Below are 25,377 nucleotides of genomic sequence, written 5' to 3'. Positions count from 1 at the left end.
AGTGCAGGGAGATGAAATAACTGAACAGAGAAAAACCAGTGTAAAAATAATAATGACAATAAATGAATAACAGGCAAGAAGGAAATAAAATACAATAACCAAACATAACAGAAGAAGAGGAGAAATTCTAAAACCACAAACCAACATAGAACTCAGGAGCTAATAAAGCGTGAGTGAACGAACGTAATAACAAAAGGAGGTGATCCGAACACAAAGTCTATAAGAAGTAATAACAACCAAAACCAAAATCCAGAATTAAAGCAGAACAGAAATGTGGAACTCAAACATATGAAGGAGTGCAACAGACAAACACAACAAGACTGACAGGTGAGGATGAAGGGTGGAACACGGAGGACCCAGACACCCAGGACACAGACATGAACAAACAAACCTATACAAAGAATATTACAAAATGAACACATACACAAAATAATGATGATGATGATAATAATAATAATAATAATAATAATAATAATAATAATAATAATAACTGAATACTTACAGAACATAAGACATCCTGGAGGTGGCAAAAAAAACACAACTAATAGAAATACTGATAAAGATACAACAAGGTGATAAAACTGGATAACAAAATACATGGAAGAGAGAAAACTGACCCACCTTTCGTCAAAAAAGTGACAGCTGCCAATCAAAATCGGCCACGTCACTAAGCCCCGCCCCCTCTATGACGTCATAGCCAATCAGAATCGATGACATCACTATGTCCCGCCCCTAAGCCCCTCCCCTAGTCCCGCCTCCAAGCCCCGCCCCTTATGACGTCACAGCCAATCATAATCGATGACGTCATTATGCCCCGCCCCTAAGCCCCGCCCCTGATCCCGCCTCCGAGCCCCCGCCCCTTATGACGTCACATCCAATCAGTCGATGACGTCAGTATGTCCCGCCCCTAAGCCCCGCCCCCAGCTCCTCCCCTAGTTCCGCCCCTAGCCCCACCCCCAAGCTCCTCCCCTAACCCCGGCCAAGCACCGCCTCCAAGCCATACCTCCCCTCCCACCCAGGGTCTAATATTTTAATGTCATTTTATTTCATGAATTAAAGAATGATTAAAAATACCTAGATCTTTTTAATGTATTAAAGAATTAACTAATTCTGAAATAATTAAACATAAATCACTGTCTATTATTTAATGCCCCTTTAATATCTTTAATTCTTAAATTATTACGTTTCCTTTTCTGTTTTTTAATTCGTAAATTAAAGAAGGGGAACAAATACCCGTCTCTCTCGGCTGTAAGTCTTTGCAGCAAGACGGTCAAATACCCACGCATAGAGCCGCTCGCGGAAACATGACCCCACGGCTGTAAAACCTGTTGCAGACGCTGTGTCTGTGTGAGTGCGTGTGTGTGTGCGTGTGTGTGTGTGTGTGTGTGTGTGTGTGTGTGTGTGTGTGTGTGTGTGTGTGGCGGGACACCCGCTGAGCGGAGATGCTGCCCCGAGGTGATGAACCCGAAGAACAATAAACAATGCTCCTTATCACTCACGCCAGATGATGTTTTCTTTTAAGATATTAGCCGATCGATCATGGGGCGCGGGACACCCGCTGAGCGGAGATGCTGCCCCGAGCCCGAACAATAAACAATGCTCCTTATCACTTACGTCCCTGGGAACGAGTCAGCGAGCATTTCCACTACGACCGGTGAAGAGTGAAGATGCCTGGACCCCCAGCTATGGGTATAAAATAGAATAAATTTGCGGAAAAAATCCTGGAAAACCATGTTGTTTAATTAAGTTTTCTTGTCTTCGAGCAGAGTGCGAAAACCGCATCAGCTTTCAGGGTAAGTGATTTAAGTAATCTGTTTTGATAGAAATGAGTGTTTTTAAATGATGCACGCCGTCTGAAACTGTCTTTTTTTTTTTTTTTTTTTTAGACAAAACCACGCAGACGGTCCAGAGCGCGTTCGGACCCGTCCTCGGTAATATATTTGAAATAGTACAGAATATCCGCTTGCGAGGGTGATGCTTTGTATTCATTTATTTATGTTAATTCTAGAAATCAAGTCAGAGCCCCCTGAAGAAGTTCGAAGGCTGGAAGCCCCGACTTCACCACGCAGATGTAAGTACAGCGATCGAGATTAAATCACGGTTAAAACTCTGGAATAACCCGATTTTTTCTGTCACAGCCCATGGAGAAGCGGGTCAGTGGGAGAGACCCGTAAAACGATCCGCGGATGTACACGGTAAGGAGTCGGAGTTTATGTATTTATTTATTTTAAATATTTAATAACTAACGATTTTCTCTTTTTTCAGCACGCGGTGGAGGGAGACCGTCTATTTTCCACAGAGACGCAAGGCTCGAAGATATTCTGAGCTGGGATTAACCTCATCACGCAACTTTCTTGAAAATGTGTAGTCTGTTTTTATTTTTTTATTTTTTCTCTTATTCCGATGGAACGGGAGAATTCATTTGAAGAGGTATATTAACTGAATTTCTTGAGGTAGATTCTTCCTGCTACAGATTTTAAAAGATGGAAGGAGAGAATTCACATCGGGAAAATAACTTCGGACATGTATTGGATTTAAACGCTTCAATAATCGACTCAGCGGGGAGCACTCCTGGAGCAGATGGTCCATTACCCGAGGCGTTAAATTCGCCGCCTCAAAATAACATCGAGTCCGGAGAGAGACTTTTAAGCCGTGTTCGTTTAACACCGTTAAATGAGGCTCTTAACAATTTAGCTGCTGAACGAGAATCGGAAGAAATTAACCCCTACATCATTTCTGCGATTAACGCTATAAATTCGACGGTCCAGTCTGATACTGAAGAGCCCCCTGACCCCCCGCACACCTCACCTCCAGACGAGTCCGGTCCCGCGGCGTTGAACCAGGTACGTCTGACTCCGTTAAATAACGCCGTAAACCTCCTCGCGTGTGAAGTTAATCCTCACGTCCAATCCGCGGTGGATGAATTAAATCAAACGCCTAACGACGCTCGCGCTTTTTCACCTTTAAGAAGTCCCTCCCCGCGCAATGCGCGCGGAGAAGAGATTTTAAACAGAGCTCGTTTAACCCCGATAAACGCGGCGATCTCTGTTTTGATGGAAGACGGAGATGATGCACGACCGGGACCCAGCCGACACTCTCCCATGACGGGTGGTGGGGCTGCTAACGTCATCAGGAGACCTGCTTTTAACAATATCGAAATCAGGCTGCCTCTCAATTTCCAGCGCGCCGACGAAATTCCCGACTACGCGGAATTTTACCGTAACGTCGTAGGGGCTCTTCATAACTCGGTCGAAAAGGCTTTAACACACGCCAGGGCCGGGGACTTTATCCAAATGGAGATTCGTGGGGACTCAGTCTACAACGAGGCCGCTTTGATCAGCTCATATAACGACGCTGGCGATGTGACGGGCTTCCAAAATCTGTTAGAACGATTGATACAATCAAATTCCAACGTTTTAGCCGACGAGTCTCTGGAATTAGTGGTTCAAGTCATCCGCAACCAGAACGGCGCGGGGAAGCGCAGAATAGATGACCTCCTCCATCACGAGGTTCTGAGGAAAAAATCCAAATGCCTTAATATCGTGTATAATCCTGACAACAGTTTATGTTTCGCGATAAACCTCGTTCAGTTATTGAATCCTCATCTGAGTACGCACGAGGCGGAGCAGCGCGGACTGGCGTTACAAAATAGCGTCGGATTAACGGAAGCTACGCCGGTATCTTTAGAGCAGGTGGGAAAATTTGAAAACGCTCTGGGTTGTAAAATTGTGGTGTTTTTCAGAGCCGAAGGGGAGAGAAAGCTGACAAAATTCCAGACAGGAATACCGGCGCAGCAGAAAACTCTTTTCGTTTTTCTGTTTAATAATCATTTTTACGGAATCATCGATTTAAAGAGATTTTTGGGAGTGAAATATGTATGTAAGTTTTGCTTTGAGGGGTACAATAACCACGCCTCCCATAATTGTCCGTCATATTGTAAAATTTGTGAATCCACGCAGTGTTATGAGAAAAATAACCCTGTATTCTGCAGCGAATGTAACAAGGAGTGTCGCTCTCCCACCTGTTACAGCCTGCATAAACAGCCGAAGTATCGTCCTTCCGCCGGTAAGTTCGTTAATGTGTGTGATAACAGAAAAAAATGCTCTCGATGTAAACGTGAGTATTACATAGCGTTTTCTAAAAACAGCGCTCCGCACGTGTGTAAGCAGAAGAGGTGTCATATATGCGGCGAGGCTCTCCAGGAGCCGAGCGAGGGTCACCTCTGCTATATGACCCCGCTCAAAGCTGAAGAGACGCATTCAGAGAAATATGTTTTTTATGATTTTGAAACGTATGTCGATAATAACGGGGAACACGTACCGTTTTACGTCAGCGCTGTAACAAAGACGGGTGATTTTTGGAGCGCATGGGGGACAGACTGCGTAGCCCGCTTCTTTAAACATTTTAGAACGAGAAAATTCAAAGAATACGTGTTCATCGCTCACAACTCAAAAGGTTTTGACGGCTATTTGCTTCTAAAGTATTTAGTCCAGCAGGGCGTAATCCCCGCTGTGATTATGACCGGGAGTAAACTATTACTCATGACAGACGCCGCCTTTAAACAGAAATATATAGATTCGTTATCTTTCCTTACAATGCGCTTATCTCAGATGCCTAAAGCCCTGGGGATCCGGCTGAAAGACGAAATCATCCGCAAAGGTTACTTTCCGCACCTGTTCAGTTCAGAAAAAAATCTGAACTATGTCGGTCCGTACCCTGACTCAGCGGCTTACGGGGTCGCAAATATGTCAGAGGGAGAAAGAGAGGAATTTAACGCATGGTACGTGCGGAAAAAAAACGCAATTTTCGATTTTAAAGCCGAGGCCGTTATGTATTGTGATAACGACACAAAAATCTTGGCTGCAGCCTGCTCCAAATTTATGTCTGAATTCATCGCTGAAACACTCGTGGATCCTTTTACCTGCGTTACAATCGCCTCGGCGTGTATGAAAGTCTTCCAAACTAACTTTCTTGCTCCAAAAACGCTGGCGATCCCCTCCGCCGACAATTATAGAACGAGGCATAAAAAATATTCGGACGTGGCCGTGCAATGGTTAGAATGGGTTGCTGAGACGCAAAACATTATCATCGATCATGCTCTAAACAGGGGCGAGAAAAAAATAGGAGGTTATTATGTTGATGGGTATGCTCAGATTGACGGCCGGATAAAAGTGTGGGAGTTTCTCGGATGTTTTTACCACGGGTGTGCAAGGTGTTTTACACAGCATGAAATAAACCCTCTCACAAACACCTCATTTGGAGAGCTCCATGCAGCGTGTCAGAAAAAAATAGCCTTTCTGCGGGCTATGCCGGGCGTCACCCTCAACGTAATTTGGGAGCATCAATGGCTTGAAATGAGGCTGAGGGATGAGAGCGTTCAGTGTTTCCTCGCCCGCAGGGGGTTACCGCCGCCCCTCGAACCTCGCAACGCTTTATACGGCGGTCGGACTTGCGCGGCCCGTCTGAGGTACACGGCTGAGCAAGATGAGACGGTCTATTACGTCGACGTGACCTCGCTGTATCCTTACGTTAACGTAAATTTCACATATCCCACGGGGCATCCGGAAATTATCGAGAGAAATTTCAGAGACCCCAGGACTTATTTCGGGCTCATCAAAGCCATCGTGTACCCGCCCCAGGGGCTAAAATTCCCCGTCCTCCCACACAGAACTCCTCACGGTAAACTGGTGTTTACTCTGTGTCGCACCTGCGCTGATGAAAATAATCAAGCTGCAGCGTGCACACACAGTCAGCAGCAGAGAGCTCTGTCTGGGACTTGGACGACCCCGGAATTCCACAAAGCTCTGGATACAGGCTATGCTGTAGCTAAGATTTTTGAAGTCTGGCATTTTGAGGAAAAAAGTGATAAAATCTTTGAGGGGTACATAAACACCTTCTTAAAACACAAGCAGGAAGCCTCTGGTTTCCCTCCCGAATTTGATAAAGACTCCGAGAGCAGAGAAAAATACATCACGGACTACTGGCTGAATCAGAAGATTCGTTTAGACCCAGAAAAAACCTTCAGGGAAAAGGCTGTCGTCCAGAAATGAGTCAGGGAGTCCTCTTACAAATTTAATATTTTTATTCTTCAGTTCAGAATACAGAGGTTGTTCAGACGTATACAGCCATACAATGTTGTCAGGCACATATCTCATAGCGTGGCTACAATTTTCCAGCAATGTTTTCACAAACACAGTCTTTCCCGAACCACTCGGTCCAACGATGAGACAGGAGAATGGGAGCTGAAGTCTGGGGTCAATCTCCACCGTATTTCCAGAGTGAGACATGTTTCAAAATCCGAACGGTTCGGTTTCCCCGTCCTTTAAAAGACGCCGCTTGTCATACACCACCCTGAAGAATTTTTGAAATGACACGTTTGTCAAACTGAAACTGCTTTTATGACGTTTAATTCCCTGCTGCGGCGTTATGATAGATGCAGCGAGGGCGGGATCTTTTATATAACCCTCGACCAGATCTTTGACGCTGTCAAAGTTTATTTTCTGACAGCTTTCGTGGGTTTGAGTGATCCCCTTCACACGCATGACCGTTTTACCTCGTGCGGTTTTATATGCGTAACTTTTAGGTCCCGCCGCTGCAAACTCTGTGATGATGTCGCCGTTCAACTCGTCGGTGAGCTGCCCCAGATAATTACCGGTAGGCAGCGGGGTTTCACCCCGCCTACAAACGTAAATCAGGCTATCGGTATCATAATACAGAATCCTGTCAGGATTTGCCACAGCCTCCATAAAACCGTACAAGGTCAAACGCGCGTACGCCGTTGTAAACGCCGCGATGAAAATATTGACGGTTTTACCCGGTCGGCTGACGTGCCGCGGGCCGTACCTCCATTGAACCATAGCCGCCTGACTGCTGAGGAATGTTAGATATGTGACCTCGTACTCTTCAGAAAACAGATACCTGAACAGATCGTCAGCATTTTTAACGAGCGCGGTCTGCGTCAGATTTGCCCTCTGGGCGAATTTCCCCCAGAAGGAGTTGAGGCAGATCTTAGCCATCTGTCGTTTTGCCGGATTGTGACTGATTTTTCTGGGTCTAAACGAATCTTCTGATTCAGCCAGTAGTCCGTGATGTATTTTTCTCTGCTCTCGGAGTCTTTATCAAATTCGGGAGGGAAACCAGAGGCTTCCTGCTTGTGTTTTAAGAAGGTGTTTATGTACCCCTCAAAGATTTTATCACTTTTTTCCTCAAAATGCCAGACTTCAAAAATCTTAGCTACAGCATAGCCTGTATCCAGAGCTTTGTGGAATTCCGGGGTCGTCCAAGTCCCAGACAGAGCTCTCTGCTGCTGACTGTGTGTGCACGCTGCAGCTTGATTATTTTCATCAGCGCAGGTGCGACACAGAGTAAACACCAGTTTACCGTGAGGAGTTCTGTGTGGGAGGACGGGGAATTTTAGCCCCTGGGGCGGGTACACGATGGCTTTGATGAGCCCGAAATAAGTCCTGGGGTCTCTGAAATTTCTCTCGATAATTTCCGGATGCCCCGTGGGATATGTGAAATTTACGTTAACGTAAGGATACAGCGAGGTCACGTCGACGTAATAGACCGTCTCATCTTGCTCAGCCGTGTACCTCAGACGGGCTGCGCAAGTCCGACCGCCGTATAAAGCGTCGCGAGGTTCGAGGGGCGGCGGTAACCCCCTGCGGGCGAGGAAACACTGAACGCTCTCATCCCTCAGCCTCATTTCAAGCCATTGATGCTCCCAAATTACGTTGAGGGTGACGCCCGGCATAGCCCGCAGAAAGGCTATTTTTTTCTGACACGCTGCGTGGAGCTCTCCAAATGAGGTGTTTGTGAGAGGGTTTATTTCATGCTGTGTAAAACACCTTGCACACCCGTGGTAAAAACATCCGAGAAACTCCCACACTTTTATCCGGCCGTCAATCTGAGCATACCCATCAACATAATAACCTCCTATTTTTTTCTCGCCCCTGTTTAGAGCATGATCGATGATAATGTTTTGCGTCTCAGCAACCCATTCTAACCATTGCACGGCCACGTCCGAATATTTTTTATGCCTCGTTCTATAATTGTCGGCGGAGGGGATCGCCAGCGTTTTTGGAGCAAGAAAGTTAGTTTGGAAGACTTTCATACACGCCGAGGCGATTGTAACGCAGGTAAAAGGATCCACGAGTGTTTCAGCGATGAATTCAGACATAAATTTGGAGCAGGCTGCAGCCAAGATTTTTGTGTCGTTATCACAATACATAACGGCCTCGGCTTTAAAATCGAAAATTGCGTTTTTTTTTCCGCACGTACCATGCGTTAAATTCCTCTCTTTCTCCCTCTGACATATTTGCGACCCCGTAAGCCGCTGAGTCAGGGTACGGACCGACATAGTTCAGATTTTTTTCTGAACTGAACAGGTGCGGAAAGTAACCTTTGCGGATGATTTCGTCTTTCAGCCGGATCCCCAGGGCTTTAGGCATCTGAGATAAGCGCATTGTAAGGAAAGATAACGAATCTATATATTTCTGTTTAAAGGCGGCGTCTGTCATGAGTAATAGTTTACTCCCGGTCATAATCACAGCGGGGATTACGCCCTGCTGGACTAAATACTTTAGAAGCAAATAGCCGTCAAAACCTTTTGAGTTGTGAGCGATGAACACGTATTCTTTGAATTTTCTCGTTCTAAAATGTTTAAAGAAGCGGGCTACGCAGTCTGTCCCCCATGCGCTCCAAAAATCACCCGTCTTTGTTACAGCGCTGACGTAAAACGGTACGTGTTCCCCGTTATTATCGACATACGTTTCAAAATCATAAAAAACATATTTCTCTGAATGCGTCTCTTCAGCTTTGAGCGGGGTCATATAGCAGAGGTGACCCTCGCTCGGCTCCTGGAGAGCCTCGCCGCATATATGACACCTCTTCTGCTTACACACGTGCGGAGCGCTGTTTTTAGAAAACGCTATGTAATACTCACGTTTACATCGAGAGCATTTTTTTCTGTTATCACACACATTAACGAACTTACCGGCGGAAGGACGATACTTCGGCTGTTTATGCAGGCTGTAACAGGTGGGAGAGCGACACTCCTTGTTACATTCGCTGCAGAATACAGGGTTATTTTTCTCATAACACTGCGTGGATTCACAAATTTTACAATATGACGGACAATTATGGGAGGCGTGGTTATTGTACCCCTCAAAGCAAAACTTACATACATATTTCACTCCCAAAAATCTCTTTAAATCGATGATTCCGTAAAAATGATTATTAAACAGAAAAACGAAAAGAGTTTTCTGCTGCGCCGGTATTCCTGTCTGGAATTTTGTCAGCTTTCTCTCCCCTTCGGCTCTGAAAAACACCACAATTTTACAACCCAGAGCGTTTTCAAATTTTCCCACCTGCTCTAAAGATACCGGCGTAGCTTCCGTTAATCCGACGCTATTTTGTAACGCCAGTCCGCGCTGCTCCGCCTCGTGCGTACTCAGATGAGGATTCAATAACTGAACGAGGTTTATCGCGAAACATAAACTGTTGTCAGGATTATACACGATATTAAGGCATTTGGATTTTTTCCTCAGAACCTCGTGATGGAGGAGGTCATCTATTCTGCGCTTCCCCGCGCCGTTCTGGTTGCGGATGACTTGAACCACTAATTCCAGAGACTCGTCGGCTAAAACGTTGGAATTTGATTGTATCAATCGTTCTAACAGATTTTGGAAGCCCGTCACATCGCCAGCGTCGTTATATGAGCTGATCAAAGCGGCCTCGTTGTAGACTGAGTCCCCACGAATCTCCATTTGGATAAAGTCCCCGGCCCTGGCGTGTGTTAAAGCCTTTTCGACCGAGTTATGAAGAGCCCCTACGACGTTACGGTAAAATTCCGCGTAGTCGGGAATTTCGTCGGCGCGCTGGAAATTGAGAGGCAGCCTGATTTCGATATTGTTAAAAGCAGGTCTCCTGATGACGTTAGCAGCCCCACCACCCGTCATGGGAGAGTGTCGGCTGGGTCCCGGTCGTGCATCATCTCCGTCTTCCATCAAAACAGAGATCGCCGCGTTTATCGGGGTTAAACGAGCTCTGTTTAAAATCTCTTCTCCGCGCGCATTGCGCGGGGAGGGACTTCTTAAAGGTGAAAAAGCGCGAGCGTCGTTAGGCGTTTGATTTAATTCATCCACCGCGGATTGGACGTGAGGATTAACTTCACACGCGAGGAGGTTTACGGCGTTATTTAACGGAGTCAGACGTACCTGGTTCAACGCCGCGGGACCGGACTCGTCTGGAGGTGAGGTGTGCGGGGGGTCAGGGGGCTCTTCAGTATCAGACTGGACCGTCGAATTTATAGCGTTAATCGCAGAAATGATGTAGGGGTTAATTTCTTCCGATTCTCGTTCAGCAGCTAAATTGTTAAGAGCCTCATTTAACGGTGTTAAACGAACACGGCTTAAAAGTCTCTCTCCGGACTCGATGTTATTTTGAGGCGGCGAATTTAACGCCTCGGGTAATGGACCATCTGCTCCAGGAGTGCTCCCCGCTGAGTCGATTATTGAAGCGTTTAAATCCAATACACGTCCGAAGTTATTTTCCCGATGTGAATTCTCTCCTTCCATCTTTTAAAATCTGTAGCAGGAAGAATCTACCTCAAGAAATTCAGTTAATATACCTCTTCAAATGAATTCTCCCGTTCCATCGGAATAAGAGAAAAAATAAAAAAATAAAAACAGACTACACATTTTCAAGAAAGTTGCGTGATGAGGTTAATCCCAGCTCAGAATATCTTCGAGCCTTGCGTCTCTGTGGAAAATAGACGGTCTCCCTCCACCGCGTGCTGAAAAAAGAGAAAATCGTTAGTTATTAAATATTTAAAATAAATAAATACATAAACTCCGACTCCTTACCGTGTACATCCGCGGATCGTTTTACGGGTCTCTCCCACTGACCCGCTTCTCCATGGGCTGTGACAGAAAAAATCGGGTTATTCCAGAGTTTTAACCGTGATTTAATCTCGATCGCTGTACTTACATCTGCGTGGTGAAGTCGGGGCTTCCAGCCTTCGAACTTCTTCAGGGGGCTCTGACTTGATTTCTAGAATTAACATAAATAAATGAATACAAAGCATCACCCTCGCAAGCGGATATTCTGTACTATTTCAAATATATTACCAAGGACGGGTCCGAACGCGCTCTGGACCGTCTGCGTGGTTTTGTCTAAAAAAAAAAAAAAAAAAAAAAGACAGTTTCAGACGGCGTGCATCATTTAAAAACACTCATTTCTATCAAAACAGATTACTTAAATCACTTACCCTGAAAGCTGATGCGGTTTTCGCACTCTGCTCGAAGACAAGAAAACTTAATTAAACAACATGGTTTTCCAGGATTTTTTCCGCAAATTTATTCTATTTTATACCCATAGCTGGGGGTCCAGGCATCTTCACTCTTCACCGGTCGTAGTGGAAATGCTCGCTGACTCGTTCCCAGGGACGTAAGTGATAAGGAGCATTGTTTATTGTTTGGGCTCGGGGCAGCATCTCCGCTCAGCGGGTGTCCCGCGCCCCATGATCGATCGGCTAATATCTTAAAAGAAAACATCATCTGGCGTGAGTGATAAGGAGCATTGTTTATTGTTCTTCGGGTTCATCACCTCGGGGCAGCATCTCCGCTCAGCGGGTGTCCCGCCACACACACACACACACACACACACACACACACACACACACACACACACACGCACACACACACGCACTCACACAGACACAGCGTCTGCAACAGGTTTTACAGCCGTGGGGTCATGTTTCCGCGAGCGGCTCTATGCGTGGGTATTTGACCGTCTTGCTGCAAAGACTTACAGCCGAGAGAGACGGGTATTTGTTCCCCTTCTTTAATTTACGAATTAAAAAACAGAAAAGGAAACGTAATAATTTAAGAATTAAAGATATTAAAGGGGAATTAAATAATAGACAGTGATTTATGTTTAATTATTTCAGAATTAGTTAATTCTTTAATACATTAAAAAGATCTAGGTATTTTTAATCATTCTTTAATTCATGAAATAAAATGACATTAAAATATTAGACCCTGGGTGGGAGGGGAGGTATGGCTTGGAGGCGGTGCTTGGCCGGGGTTAGGGGAGGAGCTTGGGGGTGGGGCTAGGGGCGGAACTAGGGGAGGAGCTGGGGGCGGGGCTTAAGGGCGGGACATACTGACGTCATCGACTCTGATTGGATGTGACGTCATAAGGGGCGGGGGCTCGGAGGCGGGATCAGGGGCGGGGCTTAGGGGCGGGGCATAATGACATCATCGATTATGATTGGCTGTGACGTCATAAGGGGCGGGGCTTGGAGGCGGGACTAGGGGAGGGGCTTAGGGGCGGGACATAGTGACGTCATCGATTCTGATTGGCTATGACGTCATAGAGGGGGCGGGGCTTAGTGACGTGGCCGATTTTGATTGGCAGCTGTCACTTTTTTGACGAAAGGTGGGTCAGTTTTCTCTCTCATGGAACAGAGAGACTAAATTGTGCACACAGGAAGCAGGTGGATTTAACAGAAAACAACACAGCAGGTGATCAACATGCCAGTGCAGGAGCACATAACCGACAAAGACGTCACAGACATGTGGGCAGATGAAAATCCACAATAAAACCAAGTACTAAACCCCACGGCCGAATGGGCACCTGAGCAGAACCACAACCATTTTCTTTTATATTTTAACATCAAATGAATGAATCATTAAACATGCCCATGAAGTCAAAATTCAATTTGCACAGGTAGAAGAAGCCCTGCCCCTATTGTGCACAATGTCAAAGCATTCACAATCACTATAATAGTCAAATTCATATTTTAGTAATTACTCTGTCCTGGTTACAGCATTAAAATCAATAACATAGACAACAAAGACTACATCAAAAAATTATTTCATCATGAGGTTTATGTCACATTACTACATGTGCTGACAAATACGTAACTGTCAAGAGTAAATCAAATGTGACTGTAGAAAATATACATTAGTCTTTAACAGACATGCTGCAGTCATTGTTAGATCATCTCCTTTTATGTTTGTAATAAATATTTTTATTTAGTTACAGTGTCTTTTTCCTGGTTGAAATGTAGATATGAATGAATCTACGGGACTTACCAATGTGCACATTAATTTTCATGCTATTTTATTTGTCTAAAAATAAAATGAACCTTTTTTATTTCAAATTATATTAATTTATATAATTATATAATTTAGTTTAAGAATATAATTATAATGTAAGAAACATTTTTTAACTTCAAAATGTATAGTAATCAAAAATTAGTCTTGAGGTAAAAAAAAAAAAAAATTGTAAGGATGTTCTTTAGAAACCTGCTGTGTATAAATTAGCAGTTCTGCTGCTCCTCCAACATGCATTTCTACACTCTTTTGTCTTCCTTGTTTTTTCTTGATGCATTTCTATTGGATACATGAAGATACATCACAGTGCACAGCGTTGAAACTTGGAATGAGTTGAACTTGAGTTGAACTACAGTGAGTCTGATATTAAGCGATGGTGCACGCTCCCAATGAAGCATCGCGCAAGCTCGGTTTGTGCGTTTGCGCGATGCTTCTCATTGAAAATAATGGATTTTAGAGTGATGCGCGCACATTTGTGCGCACAGTGTGCAAGGCCCTTATGCCACCGTGCTACCCTGAGGCCAAAACATGCCCATGATTAAGTGAATAAATATGACTGCTTTACACGCTTTGCTTTCCTCTTATTTGCAGGGCTTGTAACCTGGGCACGAGGTGGAGTTGGACATGCCCCAAATCCACTTGCACTGTGCTCGACACAGAGTGCACAGACAGAACCCTTTAACTTGTCCTTCAATGTGCACAATCACACAGTGAATGAAGTCATCTGAGCTCCTTGGTTTATTCTGAAAATCTCCTAAAGCAATATTTTATTCTCTCTGATATCTTCAGTACTTTTGTGACCCTTCACAAGTTTATCTGTGACACCTTAAAGGGGTCCCAACCCCAGGTTGAGAACCACTGGTACCTGTTGGTGTCTGTGTTTCAAGGGGTCTTAAAATTCACCTCCTGCTGCTGAAGCTGACAGTGGCGGCATTAACGTGAGTGTCCTTGTAAGCCAAAAACCTGTTAGAGAGCACGGGAGAGAGACAGTCTGACAGCGGCAAACTGACCATGCGTGACGCACACACTGCTCACGTTGCCAAGGAAAGAATAATTGGACGACGTCTTCATGTAAATTTGTTCGACTACAGAATTTGCGTTGGATCTGTGCATTCATGCAGGTGACAGGTTGAGCTACGGATTCCGGTGAACTCGGAATATTCTGAGAAAGCGTCGGAAAACCGGCCAGGGAAACGGGAAGGTGACAAAAATTAAAGCGCCACATGCTTGACTGAAAGAGAACAACAAACAGCCGGCTTTAGAGGAGCTGAATCTCCACGACAACCATGTCAAAGCAAATCCGGGTTCAGCCAATGAAAATCAGACGCCTCTCGATTTCGATGGGCCACTGACAGGCGGAACAGAGACGCATGTCGCTGGAGAGGGAAAGATGAAGGCGTTGTCGAATTAGACGTGTTAAAGAAATCAGAGGGAATAATTAAGCAGTGTTAAAAAAGGGCATGATTTCTTCAAATTGTCGACAGTAATGAAAAAGGCTGATTGAAGCTGATTGTTTTGAGAGCTGTGTGAAGGATGAGAGCATCATGGGAAATGTTTGTGATGTTCAGATGGAGGCTGGCGGGTTGCTGTTGATAATTCACTCTGTCAGAACGCTTCCAGCCATAAAAGCACCTGGTTCTGAAACCGGTTGAAAGCTAGGTGATTTAAAAAAAACAAAACAAAACACGTTTTTAAATTCTCTTATTAGGCGTTCCTCTGAGACATCGGGCTGCGTTGCAATCACAAACTGGGGACGTACCTGTGTTTGACACTCGTACAGACGTCTGATCACATGGCGTTTTTTTTTAAAGATCAGGTAGAATGAGGATCTGGATCACTGAGATTTTACTAAAAGATTTATTAAAGAAGAAATAGTGACTAACAAAAATGTTTGAAATAGTCATTTCTTCAAAGGTTGATTTACCGACGCTAGATGTCACACAAAAGCAACAGCATCACAGACTAAAACTAGAGCACCAAGTTTGAAGACCGCAAACCTCCGCCAACACAATTTTACAATTCCACAAATTTTTACCTTGTAAAAATAATTTTCAAAGGTCAAAGTCCTGTTAGAAGTGGCTTTTCATAAGCTAAATTAGATGTGATCAAATGTCAGGAAGATGAATTTAGTTCATGCACTTGAATCAAAGTTTTGTTTTGTTTTTTTGTGGTGTTAGGTTTTTTTTTTTACTTTCTAAATTCTTTTTCATATAATTTTCACAGAAAATTGGTTATCGCTGCTGTGTACAATTTGTCATTGCTTTTTGGCACTTGGCTTCTGACTGATAACTGGAAGACAAACAGGCATAAAATTAGAATCTCCATCATCGGCATTTTCAGTGGTGGCTCCGAGACTCTGGAACAGGCTTCCTTTGAATGTCCGTATGGCCCCGTCTTTAAACATCTTCAAGTCCGATTCCTGATTTGGTTATGATTATCATTTTAGCCATTTTGTTCCTGTTGAGTTATTTGGGTGTGTGCAGCACTTTGGGCAGTTTTTCTGTATTAAATGTTCTATATAAATAAATTTGACATTGACATTGACATAACAGAAAAATGAGAGTGACTGAGGCACTTTTGATTGAGATATAACGCAAAATGTACACCAAATGGGCTTTATAATATAAAATTCAAAAGTCCACAAAATCCACAATCCACAATCCGGATCAGATCCAGATCATCTTTGTCAGGCGATATTGAGTGCCACTCTGCACCTCACTTTCAAATATGAGAATGACTGGGGCACATTTGATTAAGATATCATGTAAAATATACATTAAATGTGGTTTTCAATTAAATGGCCACAAAATCAGTAATCTGGATCAGATGCAGATCAAACATTGTCCGTCAATAAAGGATACAATTCTACATAATGCTCTCAAATATGAAAGAAATTTGTTTTTGTTTTTTTAGAGAGAGAGAGTTATGAATTTTTGAAATTTATTCAATGTTAAAAGATAGAGATTTTCCAATTTTCCAAAATTTCTTCTAAGTTTTACCTTTGACCTATGGCCTTTAAAATGTAATCAGTTCTTGCCTATCAAGATATGAATTCTCTGTAAAAGATCCATAACATATAGTATGAAAAAAATGTGGGTTACAGATTGGTCACAAACAAACAAACAAACAAACAAACAGGGGTGAAAACATAACCTCCTCCAACTCTGTTGGCAGAGGTGACAACAATCAGTTTAAGGAGAATGAACTATACAATTTGAGTCAAATTTGAACACTTCAGGACCTTGGAGAGCTCTTCATATGGAACAAGCCAGACTTATGTTTAGTTTCTTTTGTTTCGGTGCTGGAACACCGCCGTTGGCGCTCGTCTGCCCGCCTTCGAGGCCCGACAGCCCTGCGGCTGCTGCTGCTGGAACACCGCCGTCGGCGCTCGTTTGTCCGCCTTCAAGGCCCGACAACCCGCGGTTGCTGCTGCTGCTGGAATACCGCCATCGGCGCTCATCTGCCCGCCTGCGAGGCCCGTCAGCCCCATGGCTGCTGCTGCTGGAACACCGCCGTTGGCGCTCGTCTGCCCGCCTTCGAGGCCCGACAGCCCTGCGGCTGCTGGAACACCGCCGTCGGCGCTCGTTTGTCCGCCTTCAAGGCCCGACAACCCGCGGTTGCTGCTGCTGCTGGAACACCGCCGTTGGCGCTCATCTGCCCGCCTGCGAGGCCCGTCAGCCCCGTGGCTGCTGCTGCTGGAACACCGCTGTTGGCGCTCGTCTGCCCGTTTGTCAGGCCTGATAGCCCCGCGGGTGCTGCTGCTGCTGAACACCGCTGTCGGCGCTCGTTTGCCCGCCTTCGAGGCCCGACAGCCCCGCGGCTGGTCGCTCACCTACCTGAAGCTGCTGTTTTCCCATGATGGCTCCACTCATTTCACCTCAGGAGGACTGTAACAACTGTCACAAATTGTCCCAGACAGTTGTGGATTTGGAGCGATGTATCTCTGTCCTATACTCGATTAGGAATGAGGAACTTTTTCTGGACTCTATGATTGTCCTGGGTCAAGCTCCTGTTGCTGGTGTTGCCGATCTTGAATCTACCATCCCTGTGCAGTGCACCACGGCTACAGCAGATCCAATGGGCTCTGTGTCAGTCGTGGAGTCCAATACTGTGCCCCACTGTGTTGCTGTACAGGCTACATCCATGTTGGCACTCCCCATCCCGGTCCCTCAACCGTCTACATCAGGGGATCCTTGGTTACTGTTGGGGGCTAAGCCAAAAGCAACGTCAAGGAAGGCGCGGCTGACCCTAGTCTTACACCAAGCCTGCGGTGCATTGCAAACAGTTCGACTCCTAACCTAAATGTGTGGTCCATAGTGCACGGGAAGCGCAAAAAAGCCAGTCCACATTTTTCCTCATCTTATGGACTTCACCTGTCAAATAGATTTGACATCCTGAGTAATGATGATTTTCCACCGTTGTCAGAATTTCAGCCTCCGCCTCTTCAAATGGCCCGTAATGTTAAAAATGACCGGGGCGCTGGAAAGGTCAACAGCATTAAAAGTGTGCCACCTCTGTTACCATTGTCCAGGTCGGCAACTTCTCATGCCCGATGCAAAATCGTTAAAGAAGCTGCTTTTAGAGCAAAAACCTCCTATGGTTCTGTATACGCTGACCCAATTGATGCGTCCGTACCCCCGAGTGACCCTGTGGCTTCGCCTGTATCTCATGAGACACGTTGGTCCCCACCTCTCCGTTCACCACGGCCACTGTTCACCCCGACAGCTGCTATTGTTGGTGATTCAATTATGAGGAATGGCCGCTTTTTTAATGCATCCACACATCAGTTTCCCGGTGCCACTGTCAGTACAATAACTAACAAACGTCCGGATTTATTCCAATCATTTGCAACCTCCATTGAGCGTATTGTGCTACATATAGGGACTAACGATGTGGCCAAAGGCCAATCTGAATTGTTTAAGAAGGACTTTTTGAAATTGTTCGATTTTCTAAAAGGCTGTGGGAAAACAGTCTTTTTCAGTGGCCCTCTTCCCACTCTCCGCCGTGGTGATGAACGGTTCAGTCGACTGCTTCACCTTCATACTTGGCTTCAGATAGCATGTCGTTCCCATGGTTTTTATTTTATAGAAAACTTTAATTTATTCTGGTGCCGTCCTTCCTTCTATCTTCCCGATGGAATACATCCCAGTAGGCTGGGTACCCGCATGCTTGTTGCCAACATACAATATGCTGTTCACACATGTGACTGACTGTTTATAAACAACCAACCATTGCCCCCCCTGCTCAATTCATCTCCACACTTCAAGTTCCTTAGCAAGACTCCACCCCTTTGCCCCACCCCTATTCATCCATATCCCACAAACAGTTTAATATCAGTTCGTATAACGTCTAGAGATTGTAATCCTATTCATAATAATAAACTACAGACAATTACAAACATTCAAGTCCCTAGAAATCACAGAAGGACTACTATAACAAGTCGTATTAGATCAAATTTAATAAGCATTCCCTGTCAGCTATTATATATGCCAATACATGAACAAAAAATAGATTTTACCTCATTAAATTTTGGTCTCTTAAACATTCGGTCATTGGCAGGCAAATCATTTTTAGTTAACAATTTTATTGTTCTAAATGAAACTTGGTTAGGACAAGACAATAGTGCAACAGTTCTTATTGAGTCGTCTCCTCCAAATTTTAGTTTTATCAATGAGACAAGAGTTCATAAGAAAGGAGGGGGAGTTGCTATTTTATTTAATAATAATATTCTATCTAAGGAAATAAGCTATGGAAAGTATGAATCTTTTGAATATGTTGCCCTTCAGACTAAATTATTTTTCCATCAAGCAACATTTGTAACTGTTTATAGACCACGCAAATATAATGCAAAGTTTTTTGATAAGTTTACTAAGCTATTGTCAATTATATGCATTGATTTTGATTGTGTTGTCTTAGTGGGGGATTTCAATATTCACATTGACAGCTTGAATAATGGAAATGCTAAGTCATTCTTAAACATTTTGGACAGTTTTGGTCTCTCTCAGCATGTGACTGAGTCAACACATTCCAAGGGACATATTTTGGATCTTGTTATTTCAAAGGGCCTTAATATTTCCGATGTTATGCTGATTGATACTACCCTTTCTGATCACTATTGTGTTTTATTTAAAACATCTACAATTGTAAACTTCAAAAAAAGTGAAGCTAAAATAATCAGAAAACGTTATATTAATGATAATACCAGTGAACTTTTTTCCCAAGTCTTTATTCCTGTGCCAGATCTGCCCTCATCCTCTGTTGATGATCTTGTAAATAATTTTAATTCTAGTGTTGAGACAGTAATGGATTCTATTGCTCCAATTAGGACAAAAATATTGTCAGGACACAAAAAAAAGTCCCTGGCGAAATGCCCCATCAGTTAAAGCTCAAAAAACAACATGCAGACAAGCAGAGCGCAGATGGTGCAAAACTAATCTCCAAGTTCATTATAACTTGTATAAAGACAGCCTTCTAATTTTTAATCAAGAACTAAAAAAAGTTAGACAATTATTTTTCTCTGATATTATCAATAGTAACTGTAATAACACTCGCAAATTATTTTCTGTTGTTGAGAGACTAACAAACCCTATTGCATCAATCCCACCAGAATTTCTATCTAAAAAAATCATGCAATGAATTTGCAGCTTTTTTCACAAATAAAATCTTAGAAATAAGACAATCATTAAATACCATCTCCTCTTCAAGCCTTACATTTTTATGTGAACCATCTTTACCAGCCAGGCTTGAGCATTTTAATATTTTAGATTATACAACTTTGAAATAAATTGTTTTACAGCTAAAATCCACAATTTGTTGCTTTGACATTTTACCAGCCCATTTTTTTTTTTAAATGTTTTTATTAGTATTGCTCCCAGTATATTACAGATTGTTAACTGCTCTCTTAGATTAGGACAATTTCCTCAGGCCTTAAAAATTGCAGTCATAAAACCACTTTTGAAAAAGTCCAACCTGGATGCATCTGTATTAAATAATTATAGACCAATATCAAATCTTCCATTCTTAGGAAAAATTACTGAAAAAGCAGTTTTCCAGCAAATTCATTACTTTATGACACAGAATAATATATTTAATGTATTTCAATCTGGATTTCGACCTAACCATAATACAGAGACAGCACTTATCAAAGTTCTCAACGACATTCACCTAAATAATGATGCGTCCAAAGTCACTGTTTTGGTTTTGTTAGACCTCAGCGCAGCCTTTGATACTGTAGATCATAGTATATTGCTTGACAGATTAGAAAAGTGGGTAGGACTCACTGGTACTGTTTTAAATTGGTTCAAATCCTACCTTCAAGACAGGGAGTATTATGTCTCATTTGGTGATTATAAATCAGATAAAACAAGGATAACGTGTGGGGTTCCTCAAGGGTCCATTCTTGGGCCACTTTTGTTTAATGTCTATATGTTGCCCATAGCTAAAATTATGGAACATTACAATATTTTGTATCATACATATGCAGATGATACTCAATTTTATATTTCAGTATCATCCCAAGACCTAAGTCCCCTACAATCATTAAATGAATGTATAAGTCATATCAATGAGTGGATGTGTCAGAATTTTCTTCAGCTTAATTCAAATAAGACTGAAGTGGTAGTCTTTGGCCCCAAAAATGAAAGGTCAAAGGTTATGACTTACCTTGACTCTATCTCACTAACTGCCACAAACCAAGCCAGAAATCTTGGTGTCATTATTGATTCTGACCTAACATTTGACAATCACTTAAAAGCTATCACTAAGTCTGCTTATTACCATCTAAAAAATATAGCACAAATTAAACATCTACTGTCTCAACAAGATATCAGAAAACTTATTCATGCTTTCATTTTTAGCAGGCTTGATTATTGTAATGCTGTTTTCACAGGCCTTAGTAAAAAATCATTGGGACAGCTTCAGCAAATTCAAAACGCTGCAGCAAGAGTTCTTACAAATACCAGAAAATCCGATCACATTTCACCAGTCCTCAAAAGTTTGCACTGGCTTCCTGTGAGTCATAGAAAAGATTTTAAAATATTATTATTGGTATATAAAGCGTTAAATGGTCTTGCAACAAAGTATATACTAGATATGTTGATTCCTTGTGCAACACCCAGAGTCCTCAGGTCATCTGGGACAGGTTTACTGTGTGTCCCTAGAATTCAAACTATTCACAGTGAGGCAGCCTTTAGTGTTTATGGTCTTCATTTATGGAACAAACTACCTGAACATCTGAGGTCTGCCCAAACAGTTAGTCTATTTAAATCTGGGCTTAAGACATTGTTATTCAATGCTGCCTTTCTATAACTTATTAAATATTGTATTATTTTCTATATATATATGTATATATATATATATATATATATATATATATATATATATATATATATATATGTATGTATATATATATATATATATATATATATATATATATATATATATATATATATATATATATATACATATATATATACATTTCCTTTTATTGTAATTCAAATGTATTGTTTTTAATGTTCTTAATCCTGTAATGTCAAGGTGTTTCTGTTTTTAATCTTGTGAAGTACTTTGAGTTGCTTTGTGCATGAAAGGTGCTATATAAATAAATTTGCCTTGCCTTGCGTTGCCTTGCCTTATGTTAATCCAAGTCAGGCCATGTTCTTGGTCTGAGAATTTTGTAGCCTCTGAATGTGGGTTCTTGGAGGTAGGAAGTTGTGTTAAGTTGCTCTTGTCCACCATATTTAATGTACAGTCCTCTGTGGGAGGTCACTACTGTCTCTTTATAAATGTGGGGAGTAATGTCAAAAAGAAAATCCATACTCAGATACTACGAGGTCTATTATAAAAGTATCCGACCTTATTATTTTTTTAAAAAACCATATGGATTTGAATCACGTGTGATTACATCAGCCAAGCTTGAACCCTCGTGGGCATGTGAGAGTTTTTTCACGCCTGTCGGTGACGTCACACGCCTGTGAGCACGTTGCTGAGAGACTGGCGCTGTGCTTCATCTAAATTTTTTCGAAAACTGTGAGGCACATCCGAGTGGATACCATTCGACAAATTAAGCTGGTTTTCAGTGAAAATTTTAACGGCTGATGAGAGATTTTGGATCGTTTCTATCGCTGTAAGGACTTCCCACGGAGCGAGACGTCGCGCAGCGCTCTGAGGCGACGTCGTCATCCTGTTTCAAGCTGAAAACCTCCAAATTTAAGCCTCTGTTGACCCAGGACGTCATGAGAGAACAGATAACTTTCAGAAGAGGTCGGAATCAGCAGTTTATCCGGACATTCCACTGTTAAAGGAGATTTTTTTAATGAAAGACGTGCGGACGGATTGGCGCGTCGCCTCGGAGTGCTGCGCGACGTCCCGCTCCGTGGGAAGTCCTTACAGCGATAGAAACAATCCAAAATCTCTCATCAGCCATTAAAATTTTCACCAAAAACCAGCTTAATTTGTCAAATGGTATCCACTCGGATGTGCCTCACAGTTTTCGAAAAAATTTTGATGAAGCACAGCGCCAGTCTCTCAGCAACCTCTCAGACAAAGGAATTCCGACGAGGGGGCTGGACCACTCCTCCCACAAGGCGTGCTCACAGGCGAATGACGTCACCGACAGGCGTGAAAAAACTCTCGCATGCCCACGAGGGTTCAAGCTTGGCTGATGTAATCACACGTGATTCAAATCCATATGGTTTTTTAAAAAAATAATAAGGTTGGATACTTTTCTAATAGACCTCGTAATCAATATTAAAAAATATTATCGGATTATACTCATTTGTCTGGTTTTCACATAACTTCACACAGCACACAAAAATGCTTCAATTACTTTTCTTTTGCTTCAAAGTGGATGAAGAACCAATGCTTCATAGCACCTCACTTTGAAAGGCTATGTCAGAGACAGCCAGCTACAACCCCAATTCCAATGAAGTTGGGATGTTGCATAAAATGTAAATAAAAACAGAATACAGTGATTTGAAAAATCCTCTTCACCCTATATTCAATTGAATACACCACAAAGACAAGATATTTAATGTTCAAACTGATAGATTTTGTTGTTTTTGTGCAAATATTTGCTCATTTTGAAATAGATGCCTGCAACCCATTTCAAAAAAGTTGGGACGGGGCAACAAAAGACTGGGAAAGCTGATGAATGCTCAAAGAACACCTAATTGGAAACAGGTGAGTGTCATGATTAGGTATAAAAAGGAGCATCCCCAAAAAGCTGAGCCGTTCACAGGCGAAGATGGGGTGAGGATCATCACTTTGTGAACGACTGCGTGAAAAAATAGTCCAACTGTTTAAGAACAATGTTTCTCAATGTTCAATTGCAATGAATTTAAGGATTCCATCATCTACAGTCCATAACATAATCAGAAGATTCAGAGAATCTGGAGAACTTTCTACACGAGCGACAAGGCCAAAAACCAATATTGAATGCCCGTGACCTTTGATCCCTCAGGTGGCACTGCATTAAAAACCGACATCATTGTGTAAAGGATTTTAGCGCATGGGCTCAGGAACACTTATAAAACATTGTGAGTTAACACAGTTCGTCGCTACATCTACAAGTGCAAATTAAATCTTGACCATGCAAAGCGAAAGCCATACATCAACAACATCCAGAAACACCACCGCCTTCTCTGGGCCCGAGCTCATTTGAAATGGACAGACGCAAAGTGGAAAAGTGTGCTGTGGTCTGATGAGTCCACATTTCATATTGTTTTTGGAAATCATGGACGTCGTGTCCTCTGGACAAAAGAGGAAAAAGACCACCCAGATTGTTACCAGCGCAAAGTTCAAAAGCCAGCATCTGTGATGGTATGGGGGTGTGTTAGTGCCCGTGGCATGTGCAATTTACACATCTGTGATGGCACCATCAATGCTGAAAGGTGCATCTAGGTTTTGGAGCAACACATGCTGCCATCCAAGCAATGTCTTTTTCAGGGACGTCCCTGCTTATTTCAGCAAGACAATGCCAAGCCACTTTCTGCACGTGTTACAACAGCGTGGCTTCATAGTAAAAGCGTGTGGGTACTAGACTGGCCTGTCTGCAGTCCAGACCTGTCACCCATTGAAAATGTGTGGCGCATTATGAACCGAGAAATACGACAGCGGAGACCCTGGACTGTTGAACAACTGAAGTCGTACATCAAGCAAGAATGGAAAAGAATTCCACCTACAAAGCTTCAACAATTAGTGTCCTCATTTCCCAAACACTTGAGTGTTGTTAGAAGGAAAGATGATGTAACTCAATGGTAAACATACCACTGTCCCAGTTTTTTTGAAACGTGTTGCACGCATCCATTTCAAAATTAGCAAATATTTGCACAAAAACAACAAAATCTATCACTTTGAACATTAAATATCTTGTCTTTGTGGTGTATACTATTGAATATACTGTAGGTTGAAGAGGGTTTGGCATATCATTGTGTTCTGTTTTTATTTGCATTTTACACCATGTCCCAGCTTCACTGGGATTGGGGTTGTAGAAAGCAATATTACTGGTGGCAATACAAAAGAAAGCTGGCCAAACGAAACATGGCACACGGTGGTGTTAGATAAGAGACTGCACTGTGTCTCATGAAGTATCATTTGGTGTCAAAGGTGGGACTGTCATGGTTACAGACTGAAGGCTTTCAAAAGGCTTTAGTCATTGTCCAGGCTGGATTCGGTACACGATACAACAAGCAGCACAAAGTAACAGTGTCCAAAACATGAGACAATTAGCGTCAGTAGACTGACAAGAGGTCAGTACACGGGTTGACAAAAATGAGGAACAAGGACACTGGGACATGAGAGTGAGCTTGAAATGTAGGCATAGACCACAAACGATCAGGCAGAGAAGTGTAGGAAACAAGGTGCTTAAGAACAGAAGTAATCAGGGATAATCGGACACAGGTGAAGGTGAATGAGCAGGAAGAAGGCATGACCAAGCAAAAGGGTTAGGAGATTTTCAGAATATACCAAGACACACCCACGTCAAGACATACTGAAAGACAAGAAAGTGCCAACAAAAATCACCAACCAAAACTGCACAGAAAAACCCCACACAAGCATTAACTATGATATAAGGCACACAAATTACCCACAACCCCACATCATGGCAGGTACTTCCGGGTCCACAAACAGCATCATACTAATGTTGCAAATGCATTCACTTGACAATCTCTGACGTCAACACAGATTCAGTAGCATATTTGAGGTTTGTTGTCTTTTCACTACATATATAAAACATACTGCAAATTATTTTGCCATA

This window comes from Thalassophryne amazonica, chromosome 11 (assembly GCF_902500255.1).
Source record: "Thalassophryne amazonica chromosome 11, fThaAma1.1, whole genome shotgun sequence".
Lineage (NCBI taxonomy): Eukaryota > Metazoa > Chordata > Actinopteri > Batrachoidiformes > Batrachoididae > Thalassophryne > Thalassophryne amazonica.
The sequence above is the reverse complement of the archived record's forward strand: the minus strand, read 5'-3'. Positions refer to the sequence as shown.